The following is a 24,646-nucleotide window of genomic DNA, read 5'->3' as shown; positions in this document are numbered from 1 at the left end:
AAGGCGTCAAGGTGCTGGGTTCTCATTGGGGCCCCATTCAGGTTGTTGGCAGTCCAGGACACTGTGGCTACAGAACTAAGGTTTCCCTGCCTGCTGGCTGGTGGCAGAGACTATTCTTGTCCTCAGGCCCACCGACAGCCTGGCAGCCAGCACGGGAGGCCCCCGCACCCGTGAGTCTCTGACTTCCTCTTCTGTGACCAGTCAGAGAAAACTCTCTGCCTTTGAAGCACTCATGGAATTAAAGTGGGCCCGCCCAGATCATCTCTCTTTAGCCAGGTAACAGAAATTTCTCGTGATGCTTGTAACTTTAACCATTTCTCCTTGAAATTCCACACATTTTTGTTCCATATATATTTTAGGCCATACTTTAAAGTGCATTCAAAATTAGCCTCGCTGTATCTTTCTGGGAGGCTGATCAAATCATTATTTTGAAATGACCCCTAAGATCTAGTAAAAACTTTTATCTTCCGGTCTTCTCGTCTAACATTACCAGCTGTGTGAGCTTGCTTCTGGTTAACATCTCCAACGCCTATCATTTTCCCATCCTTTTAATTCCATCCTCCTTAAGTGTTCTGTTTTAGATGAGTCTTGTATTAATTTCCTAGGGCTGAAGTAACAAAACAGGGTGGCTTAAAAAAACAAAAATTTACTCCCTCACAGTTCTGGAGGCTAGAGGCCCAAAGTCAAGGTACCAGCAGGGCTCTGCTTCCTCTGAAGGTTCTAGGGCTTTCCTTGGCGTGTAACAGCACACTCCAATGTCTGCGGCATCTGCACATGGCTTCTCTGTGTGTGTCTCTGTGCCCTCTCCTCTTCTTAGCAAGATACCGTTAGATTAAGGGCCCAGACTAAATCCAGGATGATTTCATCTTGAGATCCTTAACTAAATACATCGCAGAATAGGGAGGGTGGCAGGGAGATGCAAGAGGGAGGAGATATGGGGGTATATGTGTATGTATAGCTGATTCACTTTGTTATAAAGCAGAAACTAACACACCATTGTAAAGCAATTATACTCCAATAAAGATGTTAAATAAATAAATACATACATACATACATACATCGCAGCAGCACCATTTCCAAAGAAGGTCACATTCTGAGGCTCTGGGTAGACCTGAATTTTGGGGGGATACCCTTTTCCGTACCCCACTGGTGCATGTGTAAAGTCAGCAGTCTCCAAATCTGAGCCAAATTTTGTGTAGGGGGTTGATCCTGCCCCATCCTCCGACAGGGCAACCTCAAGAAAATCAGTGCTTCTGATACAAAACCTACCGACCTCAGCCCCGCACAACACACCATCAAAGTGAAAGCTGCAGGCTACATCTGGGCCCTAGCAGTGACAGAGGTGATCACAGGTTCAGGTTCAGATCACAGGTGACTCTCTGTTCCCAGGTACGTATTATGCCTTGGGACGTGGAGGTAGCATCCTGCAGGCTCCGCACAGCCACTGGAGCCTCCTTGCTAAGACAGAAATGACATCTTCAGGATGAAGGCAGGCCTGGCCATCTGGTGCAGGAGGAAGTAGCTTCCTGTTGTCCTCAGACCCTTGCCACAGGCAATGACACTGGAGCAGGCCACCCTCTGAGTAGACAAGAAAGGGAATTCTCTCGTTGTATAGAGAGCACTGCCACTGTCCCGTGCCACACGGCCCACCAGAGCACTGCTGCTGCCCGTACCTTAACCGGGTGTCCCTGATAAAGGACAGACACAACAGTCCACACAAATGGTTGACCTTCAGGCTGTCATCTCAGTCACCTTAGCCCTTGATGCCCCAGCAAACAACCAGCATGTTTACACTCTTTGGCCATTGCCAGTGGCATGGCCATGTGGCCAGCCAACACAGAAACTAAATTCTCATCCAAGCTTTCCCGTTTGGGAGGAAGACCTCAGGACCTCTTGCCCCCCAAACACCCCAAATATAAATGATAGTCACACATGTCTGCACATAGCAGGCACTCCTATCCCCTTTGGAGACCCAGACATTACCAACAGTGACCAAGACTCTCATTTCACTTTAAAAACACACAACACCAAGCTCTTGAGCAAGTCATTCAAGAGAACTTCCCTTCATCTGCCAATTTAGAACGCAGGCCTCACAGAGGACCATATGGCCTACTTATACAAGTTCAGGTTCGGGGAAATGAAACATGCACCTGTCAGTCATCAAACATCAGAAATGCATCATAATAACTTACTCCATTTTTGATGTTTGACAGCTGATAGCCTTTAAGGACCACCCCCCTCTCTTACCCCAGGGCAAGCTGATAAGAAAGGGGCACCTGCAGAGAATTCACACCAGTAAACCCTGGCCCAGGGTAAGAACTCCACCTCCCAAACCACAGGGAAAGCCAGAGTCAGTAACTCCTCCCTGCTTCCTCAGGCCATTTCCAGAGCGGCCTCCTGGGAGCCCACCCTGCTCTCCCAACAAGTCTCATTATGTGAAAAATGGACCTTTTCACTCCCACTCGCTGCATGTGTGGCATCATCAGTCTTGATAATGAGAACTAAAATGTTGCCTGCCATATCAGTAAACAAAGGATGTTGCAGCCATCAAGCCATCATATTACAGCCACTGGAGGGTGAGCCCTAAGGGAACCCAGGATGTAGACAAACGGGCTGCTCACTGCCAAACCCTCAGCCACTGCCGCACCCCCCGGTTCTGCGAGTGCACCCTGAGGAAACTCAGGATGAGAAAACACAGGATACTGGCCCCAGATATTTAAGATGCATATCAAAGGAATGATTTCAGTGAGCCCAGGCTCTTGCATCTTCCCCAACATAGAAAAGTGCTAAATTCCATAACTTGAGAAATCTGGTTTTCTTTTATTAACAGTAATCTTTTGATGTTCTGACTACCTGGTCTTTTGTTGAGAATCTCCTATATATCCTGGCTCCCCACCCTTGCCTCTTCGGAACAGTTTTTGCAATGTCATCTGAGATGCCATGTCCCGGGCCTGAAGTCCTCAGAAAGTCCGCCCAATAAAACATAACTCTCAACTTTTAGGTTGTGCATTTTTTTTTCAGTCAACAATAACCAAGCCACATTTTGGGTCAGGTTGATCCTGCCCCCTATGGTGCAACCACAAAACACATTCATCTTCCTCTTATGATTTAGAAGCTATATGCTATATACTATTCTTCTAGGAGTTAGACGAGAGATTACTATTTGCAGCCTGCCTTATAAAGTATACTGCTAATTGGTACATTTAATCTTCTCCGACAATTCAAGGAGCTTAGACCTTTTAGTTCCTCATAAACCTCCCCTAGCCTAAATGCTAAAGTCATGCATTTTATTTCTACATATAGTTTAAAGTCCACAAGGCATTGTTGTTGCTGTTTTATACAGTCAATATTTAGATTTCCTCATATTTACCACTGTTGCTGCTCATCGATCTTTCCTGCTTCTCTGACATTTCGTCTGTGATCATTTTCCCTCTGCCTAAAGAAGTCTCATTAGTATTACACGAAGGTCATTTTACTTCCTCTCGCTGCTATTAAATACATTTTTCTTAGTCTTCAGTTATCTCAGTTCACTCTGATGGGTCTATATGCAGATTTATTTTTATTTACCCTGCTTGGGGTTTGCAGGGCCTTCTTGATTCCATGGAGTACTGTCCTTAGTCTATTTTGGAAAAATATCTACCATCATCTCTTCAAATGTTTCCTATGCGCCCCTGCCTCACCTACTCCTAGGATATAAAATAAACAAATACTAAAATTTTTTCATGGATCCTTTATGGCCTCGCCATTCAAAGTGTGGTCTATGACCTGAGAGCATCAATATCCTCAAGAAGCTTCTAAAAACTCAGCATCTCAGGCATCCCCAGGGATCCACTGAATCAGAATCTTCATTTAAACAAGATCCACAGGTGAGTCACATCCCATTCAAGTCTGAGAAGCACTGGTCTCCATCTCTCAGCCTCTCTTCCACATTTACCACTCCTCGTCTCCCCATTCCATTGTAGATAATTACTTTTATCTTCCAGTTCACTAATTCTTTCATACTCTTAACTTCTTAATTGATGTATATAATACACATAGAAAATTGCTCAAGACATAAACATAAGAGCCCAGTACATTTTTACAAAGTAAATATTCATGTCACCACCGAAGTTAAGAACACTGCCAGTGGCCCACAAGCTCCCCCCACCCACCCCAGACTTTTGTGGGATTCAACTGTCCACTCTGCTATTAAATTCATCCACTGAGTCCTAACGTTTGTTATTCAGTTTTGCTACTCCAGAATTTCTTTCTACTTGGTTCTTTTCCAAATCTGTATGTCATTTTTCACGGCTTTAAGTTCTCTGTTGAAATTTATTTCCTTGAGTAGGGCAACCACAGGTGTGCTAGTGTTTGTGTCTATTAACTACAATATCCAAATCCCCTGGGGCTCTACTGACATTGTCAGCTGTTTATCCTGCAGGTTCTAGTTCATGTTATCTTTTTTTCTTTTTTATGGAGTATAGTTGACTTACAACATTGTGTTAGTTTCAGCTGTACAGCAAAGTGATTCAGTTATACATATACATATATTCATTCTTTTTTACATTCTTTTCTCATACAGGTTATCACAGAATATTGGGTAGAGTTCCCTGTGCTATACAGTAGGTCCTTGTTATCTATCTTATATATAGTAGTGTGTGTATTCGTCCAAAGCTCCTGATTTATCACTCCCCACCACGTTTCCCCTTAGGTAACCATAAGTTTGTTTTTGATATCTATTAAGTCTGCTTCTGTTTTGTAAATGGGTTCATTTGTATCCTTTTTTTTTTCATTAGATTCCACATATGAGTGATATCATATGGTATTTGTCTTTGTCTGACTTACTTGACTTAGTATGATAATCTTTAGGTTTTAGCATCCATTTTGCTGCAAATGGCATTATTTCATTCTTTTTTATGGCTGAGTAATATTCCATTGTATATATGTACCACATCTTCTTTATCCATCCCTCTGTTGATGGACATTTAGGTTGCTTCCATGTCCTGGCCATTGTAAATAGTGCTGCAATGAACACAGGGGCATATGTATCCTTTCGGATTATGGTTTTCTCCAGCTATATGCCCAGGAGTGGGATTGGTGGATCATATGGTAGCTCTATTTTAAGTTTTTTAAGGAACCTCCATATTGTTCTCCATAGTGGTTGTACCAATTTACATTCCCACCAACAGTGTAGGAGGGTTCCCTTTTCTCCACACCCTCTCTAGCACTTACTGTTTGTAGACTTTTTGATGATGGCCATTCTGACAGGTGCAAGGTGATACCTCATTGTAGTTTTGATTTGCATTTCTCTGATAATTAGTGATGCTGAGCATCTTTTCATATGCTTTTTGGCTATCTGTATATCTTCTTTGGAGAACTGTCTGTTTAGATCTTCTGCCCATTTTTTGATTGGGTTGTATGTTTTTTTGACATAGAGCTCCATGAGCTGTTTGTATATTTTGGAGATTAACCCCTTGTCAATTGTATTATTTGCAAATATTTTCTCCCATTCTATGGGTATCTTTTTGTTTTGTTGATGGTTTCCTTTGCTGTCCAGAAGCTTTTAAGTTTAATTAGGTCACATTTGTTTATTTTTGTTTTTATTTTCATTACTCTAGGAGGTGGATCAAAAACGATATTGCTTCAGTCTATGTCAAAGAATGTTCTGCCTATGTTTTTCTCTAAGAGTTTTATAGTGTCTGGCCTTACATTTAGGTCTTTGATCCATTTCCAGTTTATTTTTGTGTATGGTGTTAGAGAATGTTCTAATTTCATTCTTTTACATGTAGCTGTCCAGTTTTCCCAGCACCACACATCAAAGAGACTGCTTTTTCTCCACTGTGTATTCTTTCCTCCCTTGTCATAGATTAATTGATCATAGGAGCGTGAGTTTATTTCTGGGCTTTCTAACTTATTCCATTGATATATATTTCTGTTTTTGTGCCAGTACCATACTGTTTTGATTACTGTAGCTTTGTAGTATAGTCTGCAGTCAGGGAGTCTGATTCCTCCAGCTCCATTTTGCTTTCTCAAGATTGCTTTGGCTATTCGGGGTCTTTTGTATTTCCATGTAATTTAAAAAAAAACTTTGCTCTAATTCTGTGAAAAATGCCAATGGTAGTTTGATAGGGATTGCACTGAATCTGTAGATTGCCTTGGGTAGTTCATATCATCTTACCTCATGTGCCTACTTATCTCTAAGTGAGTGCTGAACACTGTATTTGAAAAGAGAGGCCTTGGGAGTTGTTAACCTTCTCCAGAAAGGATTTTCATTTACTCCCAGCCAGTAACTGGCCAGCTGCAGCCAGTTCAGGGACTGTTTACTTTCAGACCACCCTCACTCTTAGGTTGAAACTTGATAACCCACCCAACGTAAGAGGATTCACAGGGCTCCATTCCTTGGTGGCCCTGCAGTCCAACTTTTGTCTACTTGGCTATTAAGCTCTGCTCAGCCCCTTAGCTTTGTAGTAAACATCTCCAGGGCAAAAGCAGCCCCATTGTTAGGCTCAGCACTTTGATTTCTGCCATCTTCTGAATCTTGGCCTAGAAACCGTTTGCTCTTTTTAGCTCTCTGACTTGATATATATTCTAATATTTCTAATTGTCCTTCACTGACAAGTATGTGTGAATCATGTGCTCTACCATTCCCAGGAGAGAAACTTAGTGGCATCCTCTTCATCTAAACAATATATTCTCAAATTGCTCAGGAGATGTTAATTACACTTATTCCAAAGTCTTCTTTAAACAACTAGAGTTGTTTATGTGAAATCTGTTTCATCAGGTTTTACTTTTTTTGTTTACGAGCTTAGTTCTTTTACAGAGTTAGTTCTGTTTACATATGAAACTGTTCCTGGATGTCTGCTCATCTTGATATTTGGGATGCCAGTTTGCCCACACTTGCAAAGACCTCCTTCCCTCCAGGAGGAGGATACTGCCCCCAGGTGAGAGCTACTTCCTCAATCTGCCAGCTAACACCCACTTTTGCCATTTCTCTCTGGCCAAATGCTCCCTCCCAATGCCCAAGAATCACCTCTAAAACAAATGTCCTGGCAGCAGAAGGCCTTCATCATCGGAGGCAAATGCTTGCATTCTGTCGAACATGCCTCAGTTTTCCTTTGAGTTGGGCCCTCGTGGAGACTTGAAAAGGGGGAAAGAAGGGTGAGAATGCAGTAGTGAGAAGGAACTGCAAGGGGAAGAAAGACTATGAGTAGGACCAGGAGACAGGAAAGCAGGGGCCCGTGGACAAGAAAACACAGGCAGCCCACAGGGCTGGACCTCACTCTGAAAGGGTGAGAGGCTGCAGAGATGGGGCCAAGGAACAGGCTGTGGCACACTAGAGCCGAAGGGGGATGAGGAGTCTGCCCTCCACATGGCAGGCAAGGAGGAGCTTGGGGGACCGAGCAGAATTATGTGGTCACTTGGTCTTCCATGTGGAGGGCCTGGCTTGAAGTGCCACCTGGCACAGTGGTCTGGTGCCAGGTCCACAGACCCTGTGAAACAGCAGAGGTTCCTGAGAGCTGGGTCACTCACCAGCAGGAGGGGGCCTTCTGGAAAGTCACAGTATGTAGGCAGGCAGGAGGCTTGCTCACACCCGTTCTCTGCTTTCCATACTTTGATCAGTCCCTGCTCGTCCACGGTGACAACCAGTTGCAGCCGAGGGTAAGTCACCAAATTCACCAGAGCTGCAGGCTGTAGAGGGCTCGACAGATCTCCGTGCCCTAGGCAACAACAAAATTAATGTAACAACTCACATAGGGCCCATTTATTTCCTAAACACTTATTATTTTCATTCATTCGACCATCACCCAGTGCACACTGGGGACATGTAGGTGTAAAGGATATGATGCCCATCCTCACAGGCCGCACAGCATGGTAGGGAACACAACACAGAAGCAATGTTCCACCAGAGAGGAGACAGGTGTGTCCTGCAGGAGAGCAGTGGCTGAGCGTGGGTGTTGAGACTGCCTGGGGTTGGTGCCATTGCAGGGGGATTGAGGGTGGGGTCCTTCATGTGCACTGGGCACAGGATGTCTGAAGCACTCCCAGTGGTTACCTATGGCTCAACTGAAGAAGGCTGGGCAGGGAGGCAGGACCCAACACTACCCACCCTGCCCAGGATCTGGGCTGTGCTTGGGACCCAGGCTGTGCTGGGGACCTGGGCTGTACTCAGGACCTGGGCTTTGCAGGGCTGCATAAAGTGAACTTCCACGTGGAACGTCTCACTTGGTCCCCAAGGAACCCAGGTTTACAGATAAGCTAATTCAGCCTTGTGGTTGTAAACAGTTTCTGTCGCATATCTGCAACTGCCCTGCTCAGAACATGCCCTTCCCAGTGGTGTACCCAACAGTGCCACCGCGGGCCAGGCCTGGCGAAGGCCCATGCCCTGTCACGGCCATTAGCACAGAGGAAAATGACTGGTCCGAGATGGGCTGATTCCCAGATACATGGTCTCTCCCAGGATTCTGAAAGCTAGAGCAGCGAGGTAAAGAGCCCGGGTCCAGCAGGCCCACGGCACATTAGGATAGGGCGTCAGAGAACCAATCCTCTAATTGCTCTTTCTGAGTTTCTCAGAGTTGCCACATGGGGTTTCTTTCCAATTTGGAGTTATTACGGTTCTTTTTCTATCAGGTGTTATCATGTTAGCATGATCTTTTTCCAATCATGATATCCCAGTATTCTTCCATTCTTTTCTTTCTTCCCCCTCACATCAACAAATCAACAGTTGATTTCTGTTGCTTAAACAGCTAACAAGACTATTACTAGTAGGAACTCGGCACCAGTGACTGGGTCATGTCAACTAGGTCTCGGAGAATACACATTATTCACCACTGGCTGGTAGTATGGAAGTGGGCAAAGAAGCAGTGAAACTCCCCTTCCCATTTCAGAATAGAAAGTAGCAACCAGGGGAACAGAGCGCAGAAACAGGCTACATACTGCATGACTCCAACAAAATGACTGAGCTTTCTAAAAATAAAATAAGATTGGAGATGTGTTCACAAAGAGGATTAAGGTTGGCAAGCCAGGCAGAATGGGTGCAGAGGGGTCTAGCCCTGTCTAACAGTCCCACACTGTGACCAACGGACCACACTAGAGTTCAACAAACCACAGCCTGCAGCCAAACCCAGCCCACTAACCATTTTTGTATTTTCGTTAAAAAAAAAAAATCAAAGAATATTTCATGACACATGAAAAAAACAAGAAACTCACATGTGAGTGTCCATAAGTACAGTTTTATTGGAACACAGCCACTCCCTTTTTGTTTACTTGTTGTCTACAGCTGCTTCTGCATTTCAGCCACATAGTTAAGTAGTTGCAACAGGACCATGTGGTCTACAAAGCCTAAAATATTTGCTCTCTGGCCCTTTACAGAAAAGGTCTGCCACCCCAGCACCAAAGATCTTTATGTTCAAGTCAAGACCTTTTTGTTTTGGCAACTATGGAACCTCCCAGCCTTCAGGTCTTCTTCCAGCCCAAGAGCCCCTCATCTAAGCCTGTGTGGTCTCATGTCCACAGCCTAAGGGGGGTCTCTTTCAGGGCAACACAACTGCAATGAAACAGAAACCAGACACCTGCACCCATCAGTCACCAGGGACTTTCACTCGAAATTATAATGTCAAACATCACTGTATACGAGGAAAATAAAGCACGTGGAAGAGAAAAAAAAACATGATAAACAAATGAAAAACTGACCATGGAGGAAAGACATATGATGCAAATAACTGTATCCTTTAAACAACAAAAAAGAGCAATCAGAGAATATGAAAATGGATAGGAAAGCTTTTTAACAATTAGTACCAACTAAGTCCAAAATACTAATCAAGTTATCGAGGTTGTAACACTTAAGTTTGCAAGTGGGGTGAGTAAAAGCTGCATTATCTGGGCAAACATTGGCTCCAATGTGGACATCACAGAAATGGGCATGGCAGCTGTCATCCCCTTGCATAAACAGCCTCCATCAGGCACTGCAAAAATGCCCATCTCCCTGAGGCAGGACAGCAGAGAGTCAAGGGCATTTGCGATCAATCAGACTCAAGTCTGAAGTGTGACCTGGCACAGCGACTGAGCCTCCTGCAGCTCAGATTTCTCATCTGTACAATGGGGCTCCCACTCCTCACCTCACAAGTTGGCTGTGATGCTTAAAGAGAATAAAGGCAAAGGGCCTCGCTAAGACTGAGGACATAGCAGCATCTGGTCACTTCTCCTCCTGGCCCCCTCCTGGACAGCTCACCTCTTGCAGATCCCAGGCACACACGGTGCCATCTGACGACACGGTGCACACCACGGACTCCTCCCGCCCATCAAACCAGTACTCTTTGGTTGAGATGTAGGCCAGCTCATCTATCTCTCCTGAAAGAGAACACAGACTTGCCTTAAGCACACACATGGACGCCTGGCATGTGAACATTCAACTTGGTGAAGGGGAGGCAGGCAAGTCATTCCTCTTCTCTCTCAGGAGCATGACAGGTGCTGATTCTGGGGACAGTGGTGGACAGAAAGAGCTGGGACTTCAGACTTACAGTTTGGGTATCATGCTCAGGACTGCCTACCACCCACCAGCCATGTTACTGTGAACAACAGTTACAACATCCTTATCTCTTAGTTTCTGTTTCTTTCTACTCTGAAATAGATGTAATGATCTCTGTGAGGATCAAATGATAACACAGGTATAGAACACAGCAGGGTATGTCCTCATTATGTGGCATTTTCCAACTAATTGGCTGAAAAACCAAATCCCTAGAGATCTGACCAGGGAAAGAGTGGGAATGCACACAGTTACCACCTTCCCCACCCCGTACCTTTGTGCCCAGCAATGGCTTTGCAGATAAAGTCCTTCTCTGGCCACCCAGATTCCATTCGGAACTCCAGCTCGGATCAGCAGAGATAGTACTGTTTCCATGTCTGTGTGCCCAGGGTCGTCTGGGAGGCTTTACAGGAGGACCAGCGTCTCAGACACAGCTGCCTGAAACAAAGACCCACAGTCCCAGGCAGAACAGGAGTGTTTTGGCATCAATAGGCCTAGCTTTGATTCCCAGCTTCACCATCTACTAGCTTGGACAACTCACTTTGCCTATGTAGGCCTCAGTTTCCTCCACCGTTAAATGGGGATAATGATATGACACTGAACGAGTGCTCACCACATGTCAGGAATAGGTGCTTTTTGTGTTTCCAGTCAATCTATATAACAACCCCATAAGGTCGGTCCTCATCTCCATTTTAGACATGAGAGAGAGGTTAAACAACTAACCCAGGGTCATGCAGCCTTGGTCATGCAACTGGAACTCCAGGGTCTGCATTTTTTTGAAGCCGTCAACTATTGTTGAACTGTCTATTTCTCCCTTCAATTTTGTCAGCCCTTCATGCATTTTGTTGCTTTGTTATTAGGTCCATATACATTTATAATTTTTAGATCCTCTTGATGGATTGATCCGTTTATTATTATAAAATACCCTTCTTTGTCCCTAGTAACACTTTTTGTCTTAAAGTCTGTTTTGTCTGATATTAGCATAGTCATTCTAGCTCTCTCTTGGTTGCTGTTTGCATGGTATATGTTTCCATTCTATTATTTTCAACCTGTATCTTTGAATCTAAAGTGTGTCTATTGTAGACAGCATATACTTGGATATTTTTAATCCCTTCTGCCAATCTCTGCCTTTTCATTGGAGTGTTTAATCCATATATATTTAATACAACTACTGATAAGATAGGATTTACATATGTCATTTTGCTTATTTCTATGCATTTTTCCTTCTATTCCTCTATTACTGCCTTCTTTTGTATTAAGTATTTTCTTGTGTCCTATTGCTTTGTCATTTCTTCAACTGTATATTCTTTTAGTTCTTAGTGGTTGCCTTGGGGGTTACTGGATAAAAATCTTAATTTATGACAATCTAGTTTTGATTAATATCAACTTAATAGTATCAAAAAACTTACTCCTGTGTAGCTCCATTTTATGCCCGTCTCATTCATGCTGTTATTGTCATACAGATTACATCTTCATACATTATGTACCCAATGGAGAGTCACAATTATTGTTTTATACAGTTGTCCTTTAAATCACATAGGAAAAAAGGAGTTACAAACAAAAGAATTCATTTATGTTGCCTTTTATATACACCCATATGGTTACTTTACTGATGCTACTTCTTCACGTGGATTCAAGTTCCTGTCTAATGTCCTTTCATATCAATCTGAAAGACTCTCTTTAGTATTTATTGTAGGGCAAGTCTACTAGCAACAAATTCTCAGAGCTTTTGTTAACCTGGGAATGTCTTAATTTTCTCCTTCATTTTGCTAGATATAGAATTCTTTATTTATTTATTTATTTATTTATGTATTTATTTATAATCAGTCATCAATTTTATACACATCAGTGTATACATGTCAATCCCAATCGCCCAATTCAGCACACCACCATTCCCACCCCACAGCGGTTTTCCCCCCTTGGTGTCCATACGTTTGTTCTCTACATCTGTGTCTCAACTTCTGCCCCGCAAACCCGTTCATCTGTACCATTTTTCTAGGTTCCACATACATGCGTTAATATATGATATTTGTTTTTCTCTTTCTGACTTACTTCACTCTGTATGACAGTCTCTAGATCCATCCACGTCTCAACAAATGACTCAGTTTCGTTCTTTTTTATGGCTGAGTAATATTCCTTTGTATATATGTACCACTACTTCTTTATACATTCGTCTGTTGATGGGCATTTAGGTTGCTTCCATGACCTGGCTCTTGTAAATAGTGCTGCAATGAACATTGGGGTGCATGTGTCTTTTTGAATTACGGTTTTCTCTGGGTATATGCCCAGTAGTGGGATTGCTGGATCATATGGTAATTCTATTTTTAGTTTTTTAAGGAACCTCCATATTGTTCTCCATAGTGGGTGCATCAATTTACATTCCCACCAACAGTGCAAGAGGGTTCCCTTTTCTCCACACCCTCTCCAGCATTTGTTGTTTGTAGATTTTCTGATGATGCCCATTCTAACTGGTGTGAGGTGATACCTCATTGTAGTTTTGATTTGCATTTCTCTAATAATTAGTGATGTTGAGCATCTTTTCATGTGCTTCTTGGCCATCTGTATGTCTTCTTTGGAGAAATGTCTATTTAGGTCTTCTGCCCATTTTTGGATTGGGTTGTTTGTTTCTTTAATATTGAGCTGAATGAGCTGTTTATATATTTTGGAGATTAATCTTTGTCCGTTGATTCCTTTGCAAATATTTTCTCCCATTCTGAGGGTTGCCTTTTCTTCTTGTTTATGGTTTCCTTTGCTGTGCAAAAAAAAAAAAAAAGAAACAGAGCTGGAGGAATCAGACTCCCTGACTTCAGACTATACTATAAAGCTACAGTAATCAAGACAATATGGTACTGGCACAAAAACAGAAACATAGATCAATGGAACAAGATAGAAAGCCCAGAGATAAACCCATGCACCTATGGACAACTAATCTATGACAAAGGAGGCAAAGATATACAATGGAGAAAAGACAATCTCTTCAATAAGTGGTGCTAGGAAAACTGGACAGCTACATGTAAAAGAAGGAAATTAGAATACTCCCTAACACCATACACAAAAATAAACTCAAAATGGATTCGAGACCTAAATGTAAGACTGGACACTATAAAACTCTTAGAGGAAAACATAGGAAGAACACTCTTTGACATAAATCACAGCAAGATCTTTTTTGATCCACCTCCTAGAGTAATGGAAATAAAAACAAAAATAAACAAATGGGACCTAATGAAACTTCAAAGCTTTTGCACAGCAAAGGATATAGAATTCTTGATGACAATCTTTTTCTTCCCACACCTTCAATATATCAGCCCACTCCTTTTTGGGCTCCATGGTTTTTTATGAGAAATCAACCGTTAATCTCATTGGGGTCCCATACATGATGAGTTGATTCTCTCTTGATGCTTTCAAGATTCTGTCTTTGGCTTTCAAGTTGGATTATAATGTGTCTCGACATGGAACTCTTTTGACTTTATCCTACTTGCAGCTCACTGAGCTTCTGGATGTGTAAATTAACATTTTTCATCAAATTTGGGAAGTTTTCAGCCATATCTTTAAATACTTTCTACTTTCTCCTCTCATCTGGAACTCCCTATTATGTGTTGCTTGCATGCTTGATGGTGTCCCACAGGTCTCTTAGGCACTATTCATTTTTCTTCATCTTTAGCTTCATTGCATTCCTCAGACTGGATAATCTCAACTGACCTATATTCCAGTTTACTGATTCTTTCTTCTGCCTGCTCAAATCTGCTCTTGAATTTTTAATTTGATATTGTACTTTCCTACTCCATAATTTCTGTTTAGTTTTTTTTTTATACTTTCTCTTTATTAATATTCTCTATTAAATGAGACACTGTTCTCATACTTCCCTTTAGTTCTTTTCACGTGGTTTCCTCTAGTTCTTTGCACATACTAAAATAGTTGATTTAAAGTCTTTGTCTAGTAGGTCTGATGCCTGGGCTTCCTTGGGGACAGTCTTTATTGTTTGCTTTGTTTCCTGCATATTAGCGACACTTTATTTCTTTGCATGACTTATAACTTCTGTTGAAAACTGAACATTTTAAATAACATAATGTAGAACTCTGGAAATCTGATTCCACCCCACCCCCGGGTTGTTATTATTGCTGTTATTATTTTTTGTTTGTTTAGTGAAGTAACTCTGAAAAGTTTCTGGAGTAACTCTGAAAGTCTGTATTCTTTGTTATGTAGGGCCACTTATGTCTCTGCTCAGTTAAATTAATGTGCAGTAATGAGAGGACAGAGATTTCGTAAATTTCTGGAACCACTAAGTTTCCTAGTCATTGCCAAAGGCTCTATGTGCAGGTTGGGGCATGTATTCAACACTCAGCCAGGCAGTTGACTTCTCTGCCTTAGTCTTCACTTCCTGCTTCCACAGAACCTCAAGGTTAACCAGAGGTAAAAGTTTAGAGCCCTTTTATATCTTCCCTGAGTTAGCACACAGCCCTGCACAAGCACTTGGCCTTCTAGATTCCTAGGAATGTGTTGGAGCTTTCCAAAACCCCTAAGGACATCACATTCCCAGCTTTTCCTTTTAAACTCTTTGGTTAGCCTATTGTTTCCTTAACTATCATTCATCAACTCTGATTAAAGACTAATTAAAAAGTTAATCAATTCTCTTTAGTTGTTTTGACAAATGCCCCAAGGTAAAGGTTTTTCACATTGGGTGAACTCCAAGCAAGGTAAAATAAAGACAGCTTGCACGTGAGCTCTTCCAGGAAACACCAGACAGGTCGAACAATGACAATTCTCTGGGAATAAGGCTTTGAAGAATCTCTCATCCCATTCTTACCCTTCCAGTGACTGCGGCTCCTGCTTTCACTGTGCTTGTGAACTGTTGGTATTCAAGGCTAACACAAAGCTGGAAGGTTGTTATGGGAACAGGGCAAGTGAACACTTGCTGCTCTTACTGAGAATAAGCCATTTTTTTCTTGAATAAACATTTCCCAGACTACTGTAAGTCTCTGGTTAATTTCCAGAGTTCTGTAAAAGTTGATTTTGACAATTTATGCCAGTTTTCTCATTGCTTTTACGGAGGAGAAAATTTTCAGAAGTCATTAATCCACCATTTTCCAAAAGTCTGCATCCTTAACTTGTATGTATCAATAACTACTGTCAATTCTATGATAGCAACTCACTTACAAGGTTGTTGAAGATAAAACATTAGCTCATCCACACTATGGAGAATACTGAATCCCCATCTAGTCTGTGGACCCCAAAGTGAGTGAGACATGGTCCTTGCCCTATGAGTACTCGCAGCTGGTGGTTAGGAGGATAAGTAAAACTAAAATTCTGGAGAGAAATGCTAAGTTTCAGAAGGGGCAGCCTATGGTGCCATGGGAGTAAAACACAAGGAGAGTGAACATCTGGGAGAGGATTAGGGAGGCCCCATGGACAAAGGCTTTCAAAATTTACAGTCACCAGAGTTGATACAGCATCAGAGGACTCCAGTCATATCTCACAGAGGAGAAAAATGAGGCTGGGTGGGAAATAAGTAGCTCACAGCCCATGGTCCCAATAAGTACAACGCAAAGAGTTTCTCTCCATTCAAAGCCTGTACACTCACTGAGCACCTATGTGTCAGGCTCTGTACTAGGCCCTAGTGACCTTCTAACACACTGTGAAGGATCCAGTGCTTATGTTGGATATGGGTTTTCCTGTACCCTCTGAAACCCTGTTCCTTCTACCAGAAGTAGCATACTCACAGTCTGCAGGCAGAATGGGCATCCAGATTACCTTGTCTGGCCTGCATAGGATTGGCCTATGTGAACTAGCTGCTAATACTTAAAAATCGAGAGATTTCACATACTAATTAGGTAAAGGAAGAAGATCTAACTATACTGAAATCAAATTCTCACCTGGAAAAATTTATCTGGGGCCACACAGAATGGTACTCTTCAGACAAGAATGAGCTTTCAGGGAATTCCCTGGTGGTCCAGTGGTTAGGACTCTGCACTTTCACTGCTGAGGGCCTGGGTTCTATCCCTGGTCAGGGAGCTAGGATCCTGCAAGCCGCATGGCACAGCCAAAAAAAAAAAAAAAAAAAAAAGAATGAGCTTTCAGCTCCACCATGGCCTTCACCACCCCTTTTATCTCTTGGACTAAGAGGCTGAGTATCAGCTGCCTCACATCATCATTCTTATGTTGTTGATTTTCTTTTAGTTGAAATAATCGGAAAGGGAAATTTCTTGTACCCATATCTCAACCTAAACAGTGTGAAAATAAAAGCTAGACTAAGAAGATAATGTGGTTTAAGAAAAAGGGGGGATAACATTTATTTGTGGAAGTGAAGTCTATTTCTACATATTTAAGGCCATTATACATCAAACCATAAGTAGGAACCATGACCAATATTCAGAAGAAATAACACCAAGTGATTTGACCAAAAAAAGGGCAGACTGTCAACATGGCTAAAGTGTGCACATGAGTAAAGTATGAGATAAGCCTCTGAAATACAAGGATGTATCAAGTGATAAAACACCATGGCACCAAAACCTTTCAGATAGCAATTAACAGCAAAACAATCTACTGTACACAAACAAAAAATAATATTTGTACCTTAAACAAAAGCAAATATTTGCAATTTTACTTTTAACCAAAAATCTAACACATAGTGTGTTAAAGAGATGGCAGAATTTAAAGAAGTAACTTGCAGTGTTTTAAATTAGAATTATAGAGTACATATTAAAAACATATGACCGGTTAACCATGTTCATTTACTGTGTCCGTAAGAGTTCCTATGGGCCTGGAGAGTTTTGGGGCCTAGTACCCGTGACAGGTACAACATTAGAAATGACACGTGCATGTGACGATGCTCCTGGAATGCTGTTGCAGTTGTCCCAGTTCCAGAAACATAAACCCAGTGTTTTTTATATGAACATAGGTCAAGGATACCATCCCAAAGAATGACTGTATGCTAAAAAGAGTTTAGCACCAAAAACTATAAAATAGTAATGAACCGAAAACCCATTCGTGACTTGGCTTGCAGACAGCTGAAGAATCTGCTTGAGGAACCTGGAGGTACACACAATATGGTAACACATGCATACATGTGGGGGTTAGGTGATAAGCTGCTCAAGAGATTTTTTTGAACTGCTGAAAGAAATATATTACTTATGTTACTCAAAGGGAAATTCCTACCCCAGCTTATCAGTAAAGATGAGAACAAAGACTAGGGTTTAAGGTTGGCATCCTACCCATTTCAACTGTGAGAATTGCCCTCCAAGGGCTTCCACAAATAGTTACACCAATCTATGAGTCAACTCATTTATTTCTAGTGACACAGTGTCTTTGAGAATCACATTTGGCAAGACATTCTCTTGTCCACTTATCTACAGAGAAATCAATTTCCAGAATTGAATGTTCTATCTAGAGTACATTCCCCAAATTGTAGAGATAAAGACTGAAATCCAATAAAAGTTCCCTTACTTCAAAATTGACTAGAGATTAACATCATTTTTCTAATTAATATTATTAGCAATAAAAAAAATGAATAAAAAGCAACAAACAGAACAGTGCTGTATGATACTGAAAAATAAATATGGCAAGATTGGCATTCCACAATTCTCAAATATATCAATTCACAGTTATTCTAAAAATAAAAACCATCAAGCAAAGATTCCCTCCATGTTTGCAGGAAACTTCATGTGAACAGTTGTTTTCCATCAGGAAAGACTAAAACTAAATATAGCTCCTAGTTGATAGTCAAGGCTATATAGTCTGTCCTATATTCTGCAAGAGGCAGAAGATCTGACACTTACCTCTTGGGACAAAAGAAAAGATGTCAGGTTCCAAAGGAGGAATGAACAGAAAAGAAAAATTTAATAATTTAATGATTAAAATATTTTTTATTTTCTACTTTTAATTTTTTGAATTTTATTTAAGTTCTAATATCAAACATGCTTATATAACTATGTTGTTACACCAAAGTTGAAATCAAATAAAAGTGGTTTATTTGTCTATTGATTTGTCTATCAGCGAGCTGCATTCAATTTGCTGTACATTTCTGTCCCTGAGTTTGGTACCCCCACCTACATCAACCTCCAGTTGATTAACAGAATCGCTTATATTTCAATATACTATAAAAAAAGTCTCACGCCCCCAACTAGGGAGGAGTTTCCTGCTGGTAAGGGCTGTGGATTGTCCCTTCTTGTCTACTTAAGAGAAACGCAGTGAGTGCTGAAAAGTACACCCCTCTCTCCTTTGAGGGATACTCTCCTGAGCAGGCCTGGCTCTTCCTCCACTCACCTCCACAGTTCCTTGGTCCTTGAAGCCTCATTCCAGACCCAGAAGAGTAGCTGGTCAGTCAACATGCAATTAGTGCCTAGCCTGCCAGGCCCTGTGGAGGGGACAGAGAGCTAAATGAGACCCAGTGCTTGCACTCAAGAACACTCACCCTGGGGAGTTAGAGACAAATTCAGACCATCAAATAAAACACACCAAATAATGAATGACAAAGGAGAGAATGACCAACTCAGTTGGAGCCAAGGGGTTCAGAAGTAACTACTGATCAACTCCTGAAGGATGAGTAGTTATCCTCTAAGCAAACGGCTGAAGCATTTCAGGGAGAGAAAGATCCGCTTGGGCAAAGATTCAGAAGTATGAAAAAGATGATGAGTAAGTTGCCTTAATCAGAACATAGGGAAAGGAGCTGGAGACAGGCTTAGACCAACTCTTGGAAGTCAGAAGGGCAAAAACAGTGAGAAGTCACTTGAGAACTGTGAATGGAAGAGTGGCAAGTCAAACTGTGTTTTAGGCTGCTATGAGAAGGAAGGACTTGGAGACTTCCCTGGTGGTCCAATGGTTAAGAATCCGCCTTCCAATGCAGGGGGCATGGGTTGGATACCTGGTCGAGGAACTAAGATCCCACATGCGGGGGCAACTAAGCCCATGCATGCTCTAGAGCCCATGCGCCACAACTAGAGAGCCCGTGCACTGCAACGAAAGATCCCACGTGCCACAACAAAGATCCCGTGTGCCGCAACTAAGACCCGATGCAGCAAAATAAATAAATAAATATTAAAAAAAAAAAAAAAAGACTCTGAGCTTCCACTGTAGAAGGCACGGGTTGGATCCCTGGTTGGGGAACTAAGATCTTGTAAGCCACGTGGTAGGGCCAATTAAAAAAAAAAGAGAGAGAGAAGGAAGGACTAGAAATGAGGGCAGAGCAGCAGGACCCATAAGAAGGCTGCTGCAGTGGAATAAATTAAGGCTCTGGCTAAAGGGATGTCCCAGAGATGCCAAGGTGGAGGAACAGAACTGCTACCTGGGGAGGGCACACAGGCCGTATTCCCACAAACTGCTCTCTGCAGAAGTATCTGGAAGAGGCTCAGGTGGCCCTGGGAAGGGATCACAGTACCCTGCCACCCCCTCCCTCAGGCCCACACCTGCATCCTGGAACTTCTTGGCCTCTCCAGCTGGGCCACCCTGGGTTCTGGAGCCTATACAGCTTCAGTAGGAACCACTCTGGAGCTTTCTGTGGCCCAGACCTACTGAGGGTCCCAGCCAGATACGTGGCTTTCCAGGCCCGGGCAGAAATAACAACCACCCTGTCTGAGTCCAGGTTCCTACTTCCACAGCCCTCACTCACTCGAGATCAAAGTTTCTCAGTCCTTAAGAAATCTTTTTGGCTAGTCGGAACGTAAAGTTGATATTTTGCAATAATCAAACCAGGTAAGAAGATTTCCGCATTCTTTTTTTCTATAGTTCCCAGTTCAAAACCCAACTGAGATGTTCTTACTTCCCTAACATAAAATTATAATATGTAATATAACCTGCAAAATGGGTGTTACCCACCTTGGAGAATGCCTCTGTTAGATGCTGATCGTCATGATGACACTGTGAGGCAGGGTTTATTGATCTCATTTTACCTAACAGGGAAACCAGAACCTGGAGAAGTTGCTGCTATCAAAGGGTAAAAGGCACCTCCCTTTCAAAATCTGCTGGGAGACTACCTGGGCGACCTCAGCCAATGCACTCTCGGCACGATACTCACTTTCCCTATTGGTAAAAATGGGGATAACAACCCAGTATTTTACTTGATACATTTAAGTTATAATTACACAATTCAGGTAAGGGTCTGTTTATTCATCTTTTTGTAAAATGATATAATAATGTATTTTAAAAGTAAAGAAATTCATTTACTCTACAAACATTTACTTACGGTACACTAAATATCAAGCCATACGCTGAGTGTATACACACAGTGATCATACAGTGGTTATACACACAGTGATGCAAGAGACAAAAGAATGAGTCTAGCGGGCGTAGGGGGGAAGCAAACATTTAACAAGCACAGTATGTGATCATTTAGTCACAGTTGTGCTGAGTAAGAGCACAGAGGAGGAAGAGCTCGGAACACAACAGGGGCAGAAGCGCAAATCAGACTAACGCACTAAACAGGCACTTAGGGAGCACAGCCAGTACAGGAGCTCGACTGGCTGGGAAGGGACAGGCGGAGCCCGCAGGAGGAGGCGCCACTCACAGGGAGGGCACGGCTTTCCAGGCAGGCCCCAGAAGGGAAATTCCAGAATATTCCAGAAGAGGTGGGATCCCTAGGCCAATCTTAGGGGTGAACCCTGTTCACAGGTGCCCAGTGCAAGCCAACCGCGCAGGGGCTCTGGACACACCGACAGACGGAGGAACAGAGGGATAAGAGGTTTCCACAGCAACCCCTTCATAGGTCGCCGAGGTCGCCACCCCGCGGGCCAAGAGCGTCCTCTGCAGATCGCGGATTCAGGGCCGTCTGACGCCCCCTCCCAGATTTGGGAAACGGAGGCTCCAAGGGGACGGTCCAACCATGGACACGCCAGTGACCAGGAGCCCAGCCCTGCCTCCCGCCTGGGACAGGACGCGCTACCTTATCCACCTGGGCGACGCAGAGCATGTCTTGGGCCTCCAAGAAGGAGAAGACGTGCAGCAGCTCGGGCAAACCCATCTGCGGCTCCACGGCGCCAGCCCCCGTGGTTGCCTGGGTCGGGCTACGCCTTCGCTGCGCTTCCGCCCCCGCAGGCCGAGCCCCGCCCGCTCGCTTCATCCTCGCCCAGCCTCCGCGCTTCCGTTCGGAACACCCACTTCTACTAATCCGCTCACCAGCCCCGCTTCTACTTGGCCTTAGACTGGCTTCTAACCCTTGTCCTGACATTCGCTGAGACCCTCGCCCACCCCCTTATACTGACATTCATCCTTGTTCTGACCTTCACCCTGACCCTCACGTGGGACCTTTTGGTGCCCCTGAACCCAGCACCTCCCGAGCCCTTGCCCTGGTGCTGGCCCTTATCCAGACCTTGACCCTCTTCCTCAACCTCGCCCTAATCATCACCCTTGATTTCATTAGCATCTGACATCTACCATACTCCTGTCCCTACCCTCACCTGACCCTGACTCACCCTAATGCACACCTTCATCCTGAGCTTTGCCCTAGCCCCGACCCTGGCCTTCACAATCACCTTCAGAATGACCCTCAGCCTCCGTCTTACCCTGGCACTGGCCCTTGCCCAAGCCCTGGCTCTAACCTGGTACTTCCCTCATCAGGGCCCCTGCCCGGGCTCTCACCCTACCTAGCCTTAGCCCCAACCCTGGACCTCACCCTGGTTTTGGTCGTGGCCCTGGCCGAGATCAGATCAGAGTTAGTGTAAGGGTGAAGGTCATGATCAAGCTCAATGTCAGAGCAGCCAGGGTCACAGTCAGGATGAGGGTAAGATCAGAGACAGAGTGATGAAGATCAGAATCAGAGTGAGGGTGAGTGTCCAGTTCAAGGTAAAATTCTATGTCAGGTTAAGGATCAAGATCAGAGAATGGTCAGGGTCATGGTGTCAGAATCAGGTTCAAGGACAAGATCACTATGAGGGAAATTTTAGATCCAGGGTTAGGTTCAAGATCAAGTTCAAGATCAGTGTGAGAGCCAAGGTTAAGATCAGGTTGAGGCTCCATTAGAGAGGATCAGTGAGAGGATGAATGTCAGGATTAGGATGATGGTTATTGTCAGGGTGAAAGTAAGATTGAAAGTTGGATTCAAGTTGACAGTGGATGTCCAGTTCCGTGTAGGATTCAGGGTCAAGGTGAGGGTGAGGTTGATGTTCAGGATTAGAGTCAGTGTCAGGTTCAGGGTCAAGATCAATGTGAGGTAATGTCAGGGTCAGGGTGAGCATGATGTTCATTGTGAAAGTCAAGGTCAATTAAAAGTCAAGGTGGGTCCCTTTTCCATTGCTGCTGGAAGGAATTAAGTCCTCCTCCTCCAACTCTCCCTCCCCCCAACCCCCATTACATTGGCCCAATCTGCATAATCCAGGATACTCTTTCCATCTCAAAGTCTGTACCCTTTAATCACATTTGCCAAGTCCCTTTTGTGTGTAAGGCAATGTATTCATAGGTTAGGACATGGGCATCTTTGGTGGGGGTGGGGGGGACATTATTCTGCTTACCACAGAGGGTCAGAGTTTGGTTTATAGTCAAAATCAAGTTCAAGGTTAAGTTTCAAAGTGAGGATGGGTCAAGATGAAGGTGACGATCAGGCTGAGGACGAGTCATCATAATAATGAAAGTCAGTGTCAGTGTGAAGTTCAATTTCAGGGTCAGGGTCTAGATCAGGTTCAAGGTCATGATGGGATTAGGGTGTCAATGGTGACAGCCAAGTGTGAGTCCACGTTCTGTGTGAGGCTCAGCATTAGGATGAGGACCCAGGTCAGGATGAAATTGAGGTCTAGGTCAAGATGAGAGTCAGGATCAGGATCATGGTCAGGCTTGGGGTGCTGACTAGTTTCAGCTTGAGTGTACAGTGTAGTTCAGCATCAAGGCGCAAGTTCAAGGGCAGGGTGTGTCAGTATGATGGTCCTTGTCAAGGTGAGGATTCAGTCTAGGAGCAGAGTGAAGTTGAGGGTCAGAATCAGATTTAAGGTGGTGAGTATCTCATTTATCACAGTATTCACAATCAGTGTGAGAGAAGCTGTCATTGTCAAAGATAAGTCAAGTTCAGGTCAAGTGTAAGGGACATGTTAACGGTCAGGATCAGGATCATAATGAGCATCAAGGTAAGAGGAATGTCAATTAGAGACTCAGGGTTAAGGTTAAGATAAGAGCCAAGTTCATGGACAAGGTTTAGTTCTAGGTCAAACGGGGTCAGAGTTTGGGTGAGGGTCAGAGTCAATGCCAAGATCAAAGCCAGGCATGGGTGGGGAAGGGGCTGGCAAAGAATTGAGTGAGGGTGAGAGTCAGTGTATATGTCAGGGTCAGGGTGATAGGGTCAGGTTAAGTGTAAGGTTTAAGGTAAAGGTGAGGGTCAATGTCAGGGTGGAAGCTTTAGAGTCTTTGTGAGTGGAACTGGCTGAGGGTCAGTGGTCAGGGTTTGGGTACAGCGTTGCATTCATACGAAGGTGAGGGACACCAGAAACTGAGCTAGACTGAAGCTTAGAGTCTACAAATGTGGCTGGACAGACAGGCAGAGGCCAGATCCTTAAAACATCTTTAAAGACATATGGGACACTCAGACTCTTCCCTGAAAGCAACAACTGGAGTTTACTGTGCTTTGCCCTCTAAGAGATTGGAGGGCAGTGACTGTGGCACTGTTAGTCACCTCTGTGACTGCAGTGCTTACAGAATTTTAGCCACATGAGCACAAAATGAATATTTTAAGAATACAAGATTGCTAAGAATAAGTTGCTCTGATTTATCTGTTTTTATCTGTGAACCAATACCACATTGCTTATTTATTACAGCCCTATGATAGTCTTGGTATCTGATAGGGTAAGTCCTTTCATCATTTTTTGCCTTTTCTTCTGCTTCTGCCTCCTCTTAACCCTTTCATTTCTGCATATACTTCAGAATTGGCTTACCAAATTATTTAATAGGAAAAACAAGAGCCAGTTCAGATTATATTGGGATTTACTGAATTAACAAATGAGTTCCAGGAATGTCTGTCTTCTTATTGCCCAGTATCTCTGAGTAAAGAGGAGGCCCATGTGGTCCAGGCTCACCCGTATCCTGAGGGTGATGTTGGTAAACCAGCTTAAGGTGTGGAGGGTCACTTATTGGGTCCCCAACTTGAGCCATTCCTGGGTCCTGATTTCTGCCAACTCACCTCCAAAAGCGAGCTCTGTCACATGAAGCACCTAGCACTCTCCCAAGACTAAAGTCGCC

General features: G+C 43.4%; 1 pseudogene across 1 annotated transcript; it reads right to left on the bottom strand.

The window, feature by feature from the left end:
- Positions 1-275: 275 nt before the first annotated feature.
- Positions 276-18,834, bottom strand: LOC309633331 (F-box/WD repeat-containing protein 12-like; annotated as a pseudogene). Its single transcript, XR_014249552.1, has 5 exons — positions 18,761-18,834; positions 10,776-10,939; positions 10,208-10,326; positions 7,510-7,697; positions 276-1,578 (listed from the first exon to the last, which is right to left on the bottom strand). The product of XR_014249552.1 is annotated as an F-box/WD repeat-containing protein 12-like (transcript).
- Between the last annotated feature and the right edge of the window lie 5,812 nt (positions 18,835-24,646).

The sequence above is a fragment of the Balaenoptera borealis genome (genome assembly GCF_965194805.1).
Source record: "Balaenoptera borealis genome assembly, chromosome: 8".
NCBI lineage: Eukaryota > Metazoa > Chordata > Mammalia > Artiodactyla > Balaenopteridae > Balaenoptera > Balaenoptera borealis.
This window is presented reverse-complemented; position numbering and strand designations above follow the sequence as displayed.